The sequence below is a fragment of the Aotus nancymaae genome, unplaced genomic scaffold (genome assembly GCF_030222135.1).
Source record: "Aotus nancymaae isolate 86718 unplaced genomic scaffold, 86718_ANA_hifiasm-v0.15.2.pri h1tg000019l, whole genome shotgun sequence".
In the NCBI taxonomy this organism is placed as follows: Eukaryota; Metazoa; Chordata; class Mammalia; order Primates; family Aotidae; genus Aotus; species Aotus nancymaae.
In genome coordinates, this window is record NW_026988431.1 from 50,041,791 (window position 1) to 50,050,895 (window position 9,105).

At 40.7% G+C, this 9,105-nt stretch overlaps 1 non-coding gene across 1 annotated transcript; it reads right to left on the reverse strand.

The window, feature by feature from the left end:
* Nucleotides 1-7,715: 7,715 nt before the first annotated feature.
* Nucleotides 7,716-7,822, reverse strand: LOC135276016 (U6 spliceosomal RNA). Its single transcript, XR_010343582.1, has one exon. It is a non-coding gene; the product is annotated as a U6 spliceosomal RNA (small nuclear RNA).
* Between the last annotated feature and the right edge of the window lie 1,283 nt (nt 7,823-9,105).

A 9,105-nucleotide genomic window follows, 5' to 3' on the forward strand; every position in this document is an offset into this window, starting at 1 on the left:
TAATTCCCCTTGCCTTGGCTTCTCAAAGTGCTTGAAATACAGGCCTGAGCCACTGCACCCAGCCAATTTTTTTTTCCTTGTAAGTTATCCAGCCTCAGATATTACTTTATTGCAGCACTAAATGGAATAGACGCATCTCAACATTTTCTTAATTCCTCTCTTTCCATTCTTTGTTGGAGCCACTCAAACCAGGTTTCATCCTTGCCGCATCACCAGACCTGCTTCTATCAAGGTCACTGTGACTCTACCATTGGTTAATTCTCACACTTTACCTTTCTCAGCCTATCAGCACTTGTGACACAGTGGCCTCCTAATTGGCCTTTCTGCTTTTACCCATGTTCACTGAAGTCTGTTTTCACCAAAGAAGCCAAAGTGATTCTTTTAACAGCTTTATCAGTGGGTCATCTCATCCCATTCCTTTCCTCAATGAGTTCATATTATTAATAAAAGCCAAAATTCAGATCATGTCCTAAAACCCTGTCAGTAATTCTGGAACCTTCTCTCCTCTCTCCTGCTGTTCTGTCATAGATTTCTCCCTTCTAAGCACATTGGCTTCCCAGCTGTTGTTCTGACACACCTTGGCACATTTTTCCTTAGAATACGAGAGGGAGTTCTTTCTGCCTGGAAGGCTCTCCACTCATCATTATTATCTGGCCTCTCCAGCCCTCCCTTCTTCCACCCCTACCACTAGAATGCAAAACCTCTAAGGCAGGGAGGTTGGCCCTTGTTCACTGCTCTCCGTGCTTGTTCACTTCTGTCACATAATTTCAGTGCTAAGGATTATGCACATAGTAGTCCTCATACAATGTTTGTCCAATGACTGGAAGAGCTTATGTTTTGTTCTCACCCTGTACCTTCCTACTTATGTACCTTTATCCTGGGATGCCCTTTCTCCCACCTGGAAAGCATTCATTCCTTCAAACTCACCTTTTTGGTGAAAAGTCTTTCTTTTTTTCTTCCTTTTCTATTACCCATGCTGGTAATTTAAATATACTTAATCACAATACCTTTATCCTCTCTAAGAAATTTAAGATTCAAGATGGCCAGCTAGATGCATCCAGGAGGAACATCTGTCACTGAGAGACCAGGACATCAGGAAGGCTGCTGCACAGTTAGCAGATCTTTGGAGGAATGGCATTAAGAGTGGACAGAGGGAGGAGACAGATACTGGGCTGAAGGGAGAGGAAGCTGGGAACACTGCTTGGGGCCTCTGCACACTAGGACTTATTCCTGGCCCCCGGTGACTCTTGGGGAAAGGCTGAGTTGAATGGGCAAGGAGTGACCCACTCTCACTGTGGACTTCTGGAATCCTGGCAGCAAGAGACCCCATGACCCCCATGGACACTTGAGCTGGCAGAGATAGCTGCTTAGTGAGGTAGTAGAGTCAGTACTCCAGCCTGCAAGGAGCCCAGGGGGTTTAGAGCATGAGTATCTGAAGTAGAGCATGGCCAGGGATGCCCGTCTCTCAAGACTCACCATGGAGAGTTTAGCCTTAGAGGAACTATTGGATCTGAACAGAGCAGGACAGTCTTGCCCGTGAGATGTGACCAGTCTTATCTGAGTGCCCCACTGTCTCTTCTTGGCCCATCCAAGTCTGCTTGCATTGCAGCTTCAGATGCCCAACTGGGGTATGTTATGTAGATCCACATCATAGATCCTTTGTTGTCATACCATCAAAGAGCTCCAGAAGAGCAGCCAGTGTTGTGGTGCACCAACCCACCCACACCCTCCCCTGACTGCAGCCTTCCTCATGTCACTTTGCCTGCACTCATTTGCCCATGTCCACTCCATACGGCTTAGCCAGCATGGTGCCTGCCCTCCTTCTCTGGTATGGGTGTGCCCATGTATACCACCATGCCATTGTTGCTGATGTGAGTGCATGGAAGCCATGGCCATGTTCTCTACCCTGCTACCTTTGCTGCCGCTACCAGTAAAAACACACACATGGAGTCGGCAGCCCTGTCCCCACTGGTGCCTTCCCCCTGTGCATACACAACCACCAGTGTGAATGCATACACAAAGGCCAGTAGCCCGGTGCCCACTAGCACCCACCTAAGCTGCTGAGCAAGGACCCCGCTGTGCTGCCACTGTTGTTGGCATATGTGAACAAGAATGGGTCCTGCTACCACTGCCCCAGAGAAGCACTTTGGCTGGCACCACCCATTGGAGTAATGTTGCCAGTGGTCTGGGAACACCTGTGCCCTTCCACCACAGCAGGTTCCTAACCTCCAGCAGCCAGAGGACAAAGCCAGTGGCCCAATACCAGCCCCCAGAGTTATAGCATGCAATGCAGAAGTGCTGAGCTGATCCTTGGTCTCCTAAAATCTTCCAGAAATGAAGACAGTCAACCGAACCCACTTTATATAACAATCAAAATCCCAAGGGCATCAAAGAAGATAAAAGCAAAAAAAAAAAATTAAAACTCATCAAAAGGACAGCAACTTCAAAGATTAAAGTAACATCGCCCATACAAATGAGAAGGAATGTCGCCCATACAAATGAGAAAGAACCAGCTTAGGAACTCTGGCAACTCAAAAAGCCATAGTGTCTTCTTCCAAATGACCACACTAGTTCCCAAGCAGTGGTTCTTAAGCAGGCTCAAAGAGCTGAAGTGACAGCATTGAAATTCAGAATATGAGTAGAAATAAAGATAATTGAGATTCAGGAGAAAGTTGAAACCCAATCCAAGGATTCTAGGCATACAATAAAATGATGCAGGTGATAAAATACAAAATGGCTATTTTAAGAAAGAACCATACTGATCTGATAGAGATGAAAAAGTCACTTTAAGAATTCCAGAATATAATTGCAATATTAACAGAGAATTGACCAACTTGAGGAAAGAATCTCAGAGCTTGAAGACTGGTTCTTCGAAATAACTCAGTCAGACAAAATGAAGAAAAAAAGATTAAAGAAGAATGAACAAAACTTCTGAGAAATATGGGATTATGTAAATGGAAGAAATCTGTGATTCATCAGCATCTATGGAAGAGAGAGAAAGGAAGCAACTTGGAAAATATTTCAGGGTATATCCATGGAATTTTTCCTAACCTTGCTAGAGGGGCCAACATTCAAATTTAGGAAGTGCAGAGAACCCCTGTGAGATACTACACAAGACAACCATCTCCAAGACACATAGTACTCAAGTTCTCCAAGGTCAAAATGAAAGAAAAAATGGTAAAGGCAGATAGAGAGGAGGGGAAGTTTGCCTATAAAGGGAATCCCATCAGCCTAATAGCAGACATTTCAGCAGAAACCCTACAAGCCAGAAGAGATTGGGGGCCTATATTCAGCATTCTAACAGAAAAATTCCAACTAAAAATTTTACATCAGCCAAACTAAGATTAAGATAACTAAGATAAGCCAGGGAGAAATAAGATCCTTTTCAGACAAGCAAACATTAAGGACCTTTGTTACCACCAGACTTACCTTACAAGAGATCCTTAAGGGAGTGCTACATATAGAAAGAAACCACCATTACTGGTTACTAGAAAAAGACACTTAAGTACATAAAGCAACCACACAAACAAGTCCACAAAATAACCAGCTAACAACATGATGACATGATAAAATCTGCATGTATGAATATTAACCTTGAATGTAAATAGACTAAATGCCTCAATTAAAAGGCACAGAGTGGCAAGTTGGATAAAGAAGCAAGATCCAGTTGTATGCTGTCTTCAAGAGACTCCTGTCACATGCAATGACATCTATAGGTTCAAAGTAAAGGGATGGAGAAAAATTTACCAAGCAAAGGGAAAACAGAAAAAAGCAATGGTTGCTATTTTAGTTTTAGACAAAACAGACTTTAAATCAATGAAGATTTTTTTTAAAAAGGGCATTACATAATAATGAAAGGTTCAATTCAACAGGAAGACCTAACTATCCTAAACATATATGCACCCAACACAGGAGCACCCAGATTCATAAAGTAAGTTCTTAGAGATCTATGAAGAGACTTCGATAACTACACAATAATAGTTGGAGACTTCAACACCTCACTGACAGTATTAGATAGATCAGTGGGGAAGAAAACCAACAAAGATATTCAAGACCTGAGCTTTTCCCTTGACCAAATGGACGTAATAGACATCTACAGAACTCTCCACTTCAAAAAGCAAAATATACATTCTCATCTGCATATGACACATATTCTAATATTGACCACACAATTGGCCATGAAACAATCTTCAGCAAATGCACAGAATCCAAAATTTGGGTCACAGTGGAATAAAGATAGAAATCAATATTAAGAAAATCACGGCCAGGTGCACTGGCTCAGCCTATAATCCCACCACTTTGGGAGGCTGAGGCAGGAATATTGCTTGAACTGAGGAATTCACAACTAACCTGGGCAGTATACTGAGACCTCATCTCTAAAAGAGAAAAGAAAGAAAGAAAGAGAAGAAAAGAAAGAAAGAAAGAAAAAAATCACTCAAAACAAAACCATATGATTACATGGAAATTAAACAATGTGCTCCTGAATGACTTTTGGGTAAACAATGAAATTAAGGCAGAAATCAGGAAATTCTTTGAAACTAATGAGAACAAAGATACAACATACCAGAATCTCAAGGATGCAGCTAAAACAGTGTTAAGAGGGAAGTTTATAGTGCTAAATGCCCACATTGAAGTTAGAGAGATCTCAAATTAACAACATACCATCACACCTAGAGGAACTAGAGAAAGAAGAGCAAACCAACCCTAAAGCTAGTAGAAGACAAGAAATAACCAAAATCAGAGCTGAACTGAAGGAAATTAAAATGCAAAAAAAAAAAAAAAAAAAAAAGTACAAGCAGTCAGTGAGTCCAGGAATTGGTTTTTTGAAATAATAAGATAGACTGCTATTTAGACTAATAAAGAAAAAAAGGAAGAAGATCCAGATAAACAAATGTCAAAGGGGATGTTATCACCAACTTCACAGAAATACAAAAATCCCTCAGAGACTACTTCAAAAACCTCTATGTACACCAGCAGAAAAAGTAGAAGAAATGGGTGAATTGCTGGAAAAACACAACCTTTGAAGATTAAACCAGGAAGAAATTGAATCCCTGAACAGACCAGTAATGAGTTCTGAAATTGAATCAGTAATAAAATGCCTACCAGACAGAAAAGCCCAGATAGATTCTCAGCTGAATTCTACCAGAGGTATGTAACTAAATAGATTCACAGCTGAATTCTACCAGATGTATAAAGAAAAGCGGATATTATTCCTACTGAAACCATTCAAAAAAATTGAGGAGGGTCTTCTCTCTAATTCACTCTATAAGGCCAGCATTATCCTGATACCAAAACAAAGCAAAGACACAAGAAGAAAAGAAAACTTCAGACCAATATCCTTGTTGAGCATAGATGCAAAAGTCCTCAACAAAATATTAGCAAACTGAATCTAGCAGCACATGAAAAAGCTGTGAAGTTGCAAAGTTGGCTCAGTATATGCACATCAGTAAGCATGATTCATTGCATTGTGAGAGGAAAATGAATCTCAGGACCCCAAAATTACTAAGTCAAAGGGAAAAGTCAAACTGGGAGCTGCTTAGGGAAAACCTGCCTCCTATTCTACTCCTAAATAAGATAGCTACAAAGATAAAAAGCTACATACCTCCCTCACAATTTGCCAACAGGGAAACTCCTTGTAGACAAAGGACAGGCAGAACTCAAAGTCATCCTGCTCATGTGAGACAAATGCATATCTGATTGTTTCATTTGCCATATTACTTCACTAAGCCAGAATAAGCCATAAATGACTATTCCTGTACATTGTGCATTCAGAGAAAGGCTAATCAGAAGCTCAAAAGAATGCAACTGGTTGTTTCTTATCTATCTATGACCTGGAAGTCCCTTCCCCTCTTCCAGTTGTCTTGCCTTTCTGGCCTTAACCAATGTACATCTTACATATATTGATTGATGTCTAATATGTCCCTAAAATGTATAAAACCACGCTGTGCCCTGATCACCTTGGGCACATGTGGTCAGGACCTCTGGAGGCTGTGTCATGGGCACGTCCTTTACCTTTACTTTTTGGTTTACAGCATAAGCAGAATTGAAAACAAAAGCCACATAATCATCTCAGTAGTGAAGAAAAGTCTTTCAATAAAATTCCACATGCCTTCATTTTAAAAAATCCTCAAAGAACCAGGCATGGAAGAAACTATCTCAAAATAATAAGAGCCATCTTTGACAAACCCCAAACCAAGATTGTACTGAATGGGCAAAAGCTTGAAGCATTCCCCTTGAAAAACAGAACAAGACAAGGATGCCCTCTCTCACCACTCCTATTCAATATAGTATTGAAAGTCCTAGCAGAGCAATCAGGCAAGAGAGAGAAATAAAAGGCATCCAGAGAGGAAGTCAAACTATCCCTGTTTGAAGATTATATGATTCTATACAAAGAAAACCCCATAGTCTCTGCCCAAAAGCTCCTAGATCTGATAAACAACTTCAGCAAAATTTCTGGATACAAAATTAACATACAAAAATCAGTAGCATTCCAATACACCAACAATATCTGAAAGAATGAAATACCTAGGGATGCAGCTAACCAGAGAGATGAAAGATATTTACAACGAGAATTACAAAACACTGCTCAATGGAATCAGAGATGACATAAACAAGTAGAAAAACATTCCATGCTCAAAGATAGGAAGAACTGATACGTTAAATCGCCATACTGCCCAAAGCAATTTACAGGTTCAATGCTATATAATATTTCTATTAAATTACCAATGATATACTTCACAGAATTAGAAAAAAAAAAACTATTTTAAAATTCATTTGGAACCAAAAAAGAGCCTGAATAGCCCAAGCAATCCTAAACAAAAAAGAACAAAGCTGCACAGTTTCCTCTTGCACAGTTTCCTCTTGACACTTGGCTTCACACTTTGTCACCCTCCTAGGTTAGAGTTCATGTGTTCTGGATTCCAGGTCTTCTTCTGCCTTGATTTGTTATTCTTTCATTTTGGTAAAAAAACATCCTTCGGTAGCTTCTTGCAGGAGAGTGCATTGGACGTAAATCTTTTGAGAATGTACATGTCTCAAAATACCTCTATTCTACCCTCACACTCAATTGGGGTATAGAATTCTAGGTGTAAATGTAACTTACTCTTAACATTTCCCAGGTATTGTTCTGTTGACTTCTAGTTTCCAATGTGGGTTAGGCATCCAATACATTCTTTTTTTTTTTTTTTTTTTTTGAGATGATGTCTAGCTCTGCTGCCCAGGCTGAGTGCAGTGGCATGATCTCAGGTCACTGCAACCTCTTCCTCCTGGGCTCAAGCAATTCTCCTGCCCCAGCCTCTGGAGTAGCTGGGATTATGGGCATGTGCCACCACACTCGGCTAATTTTTTTTTTTTTTGAGACAGAGTCTCGCTCTGTCTGTAGCACAGGCTGGAGTGCAGTGGCATGATCTCAGCTCATTGCAAACTCTGCCTCCCAGGTCCCCCAGTTCAAGATATTCTCCTGCCTTAGCCTCCCGAGTAGCTGGGATTATAGGTGAGTGCCACCATGCCCAGCTAATTTTTGTATTTTTTGTAGAGATGGGGTTTCACCATATTTGCCAGGCTGGTCTTGAACTCCTGGGCTCAAGCAATCTACCTGCCTCAGCCTCCCAGACTGCTGGGATTATAGGCATAAGCCACCATGCCCAGCCGTCTTCTAATCTTTCTATTGAAGTTTTCATTCTTGTTTTTTTTTTCATTTTTTATTTAAAATTAAAAAAAATATGGAATGCTTCACGAATTTGCGTGTCATCCTTGCGCAGGCGCCATGCTAATCTTCTCTGTATTGTTCCAATTTTAGTATATGTGCTGCCAAAGCAAGCACCATTCTTGTTATGTTTTTAATTTCCAAGAACCTCCTTCTCATTCTCTGATTGTTTCTTTTGTTAAAACAAACAAACAAACAACACCAAAAAAAAAATCTGGGCACAGTGGCACATGCCTGTAGTCCAAGCTATTCAGGAGGCTCAGGCGGGAAGATCTTTTGAGTCTAGACGTTCAAGGCCAGGCTGGGCAACATAGTGAGACCCTGTCTCTAAAACAACAACAACAACAACAACAACAACAAACTCTTTGTGATAGCACTTTTCAATGTTTCATGTGTCCAACAGCTTTTCTTCTTTTTCAGAGGATACTAATTACAGTTTATTTGAATTTTTTTTCTTTTGTCTCTGTTTCCTCTAAGTTCTGCCACCCCCACTTTTTGCTTTGGGATATGCCTCTTATGTTGGAGGCTTTCCTATAATGTCTGTTGATCTTTGGTTGTCTGTTTATATTTAAGACTGCGAATGGAAAGCTGACTGTGGTGGGAAGTGGGGAATCCTGGTGAACAGTAAGCTTCCCTGGAGGATTAACAAGTGAGGAGCAAGACAATTCTGGCAGGCTTGTCACATGTTAGTATTATAGTAGGATCTATTGATCACTCGTTTTGTAAGGGGTAGATTTGTGGGAAATGAGGGGGAAAAAGGCTGGGAGGTCTTGTAGGCCAGTATGCAGATTTCCTCAATTTTATTCTCTTTTCAGTTCACCCTGCCTCCTGCTTTTCCAGGCCCCTGGAAGAACTTTTGATCTCTGACTCCCAGGGTTCTGAGGTGGGGTTGCTGGCTTCTTGCTGGTCTTCCCTCTGTTGGTGTGTGGGTTTCAGTGTTTTTCTAGCCAGTCACACTCAGCCAACGGCTGCCAACTTCCTGAAACTGTGATTTGGTCTGCTGTTGTTTTCTTCTTCCACTCTTTATTTTCATGTGGATTTATAACTTTTACTTTCCTCTTCTGTCTTTTGAGAGAGTGTCGGAATGGAGTGGAGACAAAAGATCATGTTCATTTTTCCATCTATTAGGTAATCAATTTGTTATTATGCTTTTCAGATAATCACTTCATGGTTTTCCTTTAGAAGAAGACTTCTTCAATCACATGTATAGTTAAATACACCGTACTTTATTTTATCATGGGAATAAATTCTTGACTAGTTAAAAGATACTTGGCATGTATTAGGGTCATCTAGTGGACAAGTTGAATTCAGCATCATAGGCTTTGACTAAAAAGAAGCCTCCTGAAACCTATAAAAAGAGCTAGGAAGTGTCGCTATATTCTTTGTGTCTCTGCAAAATC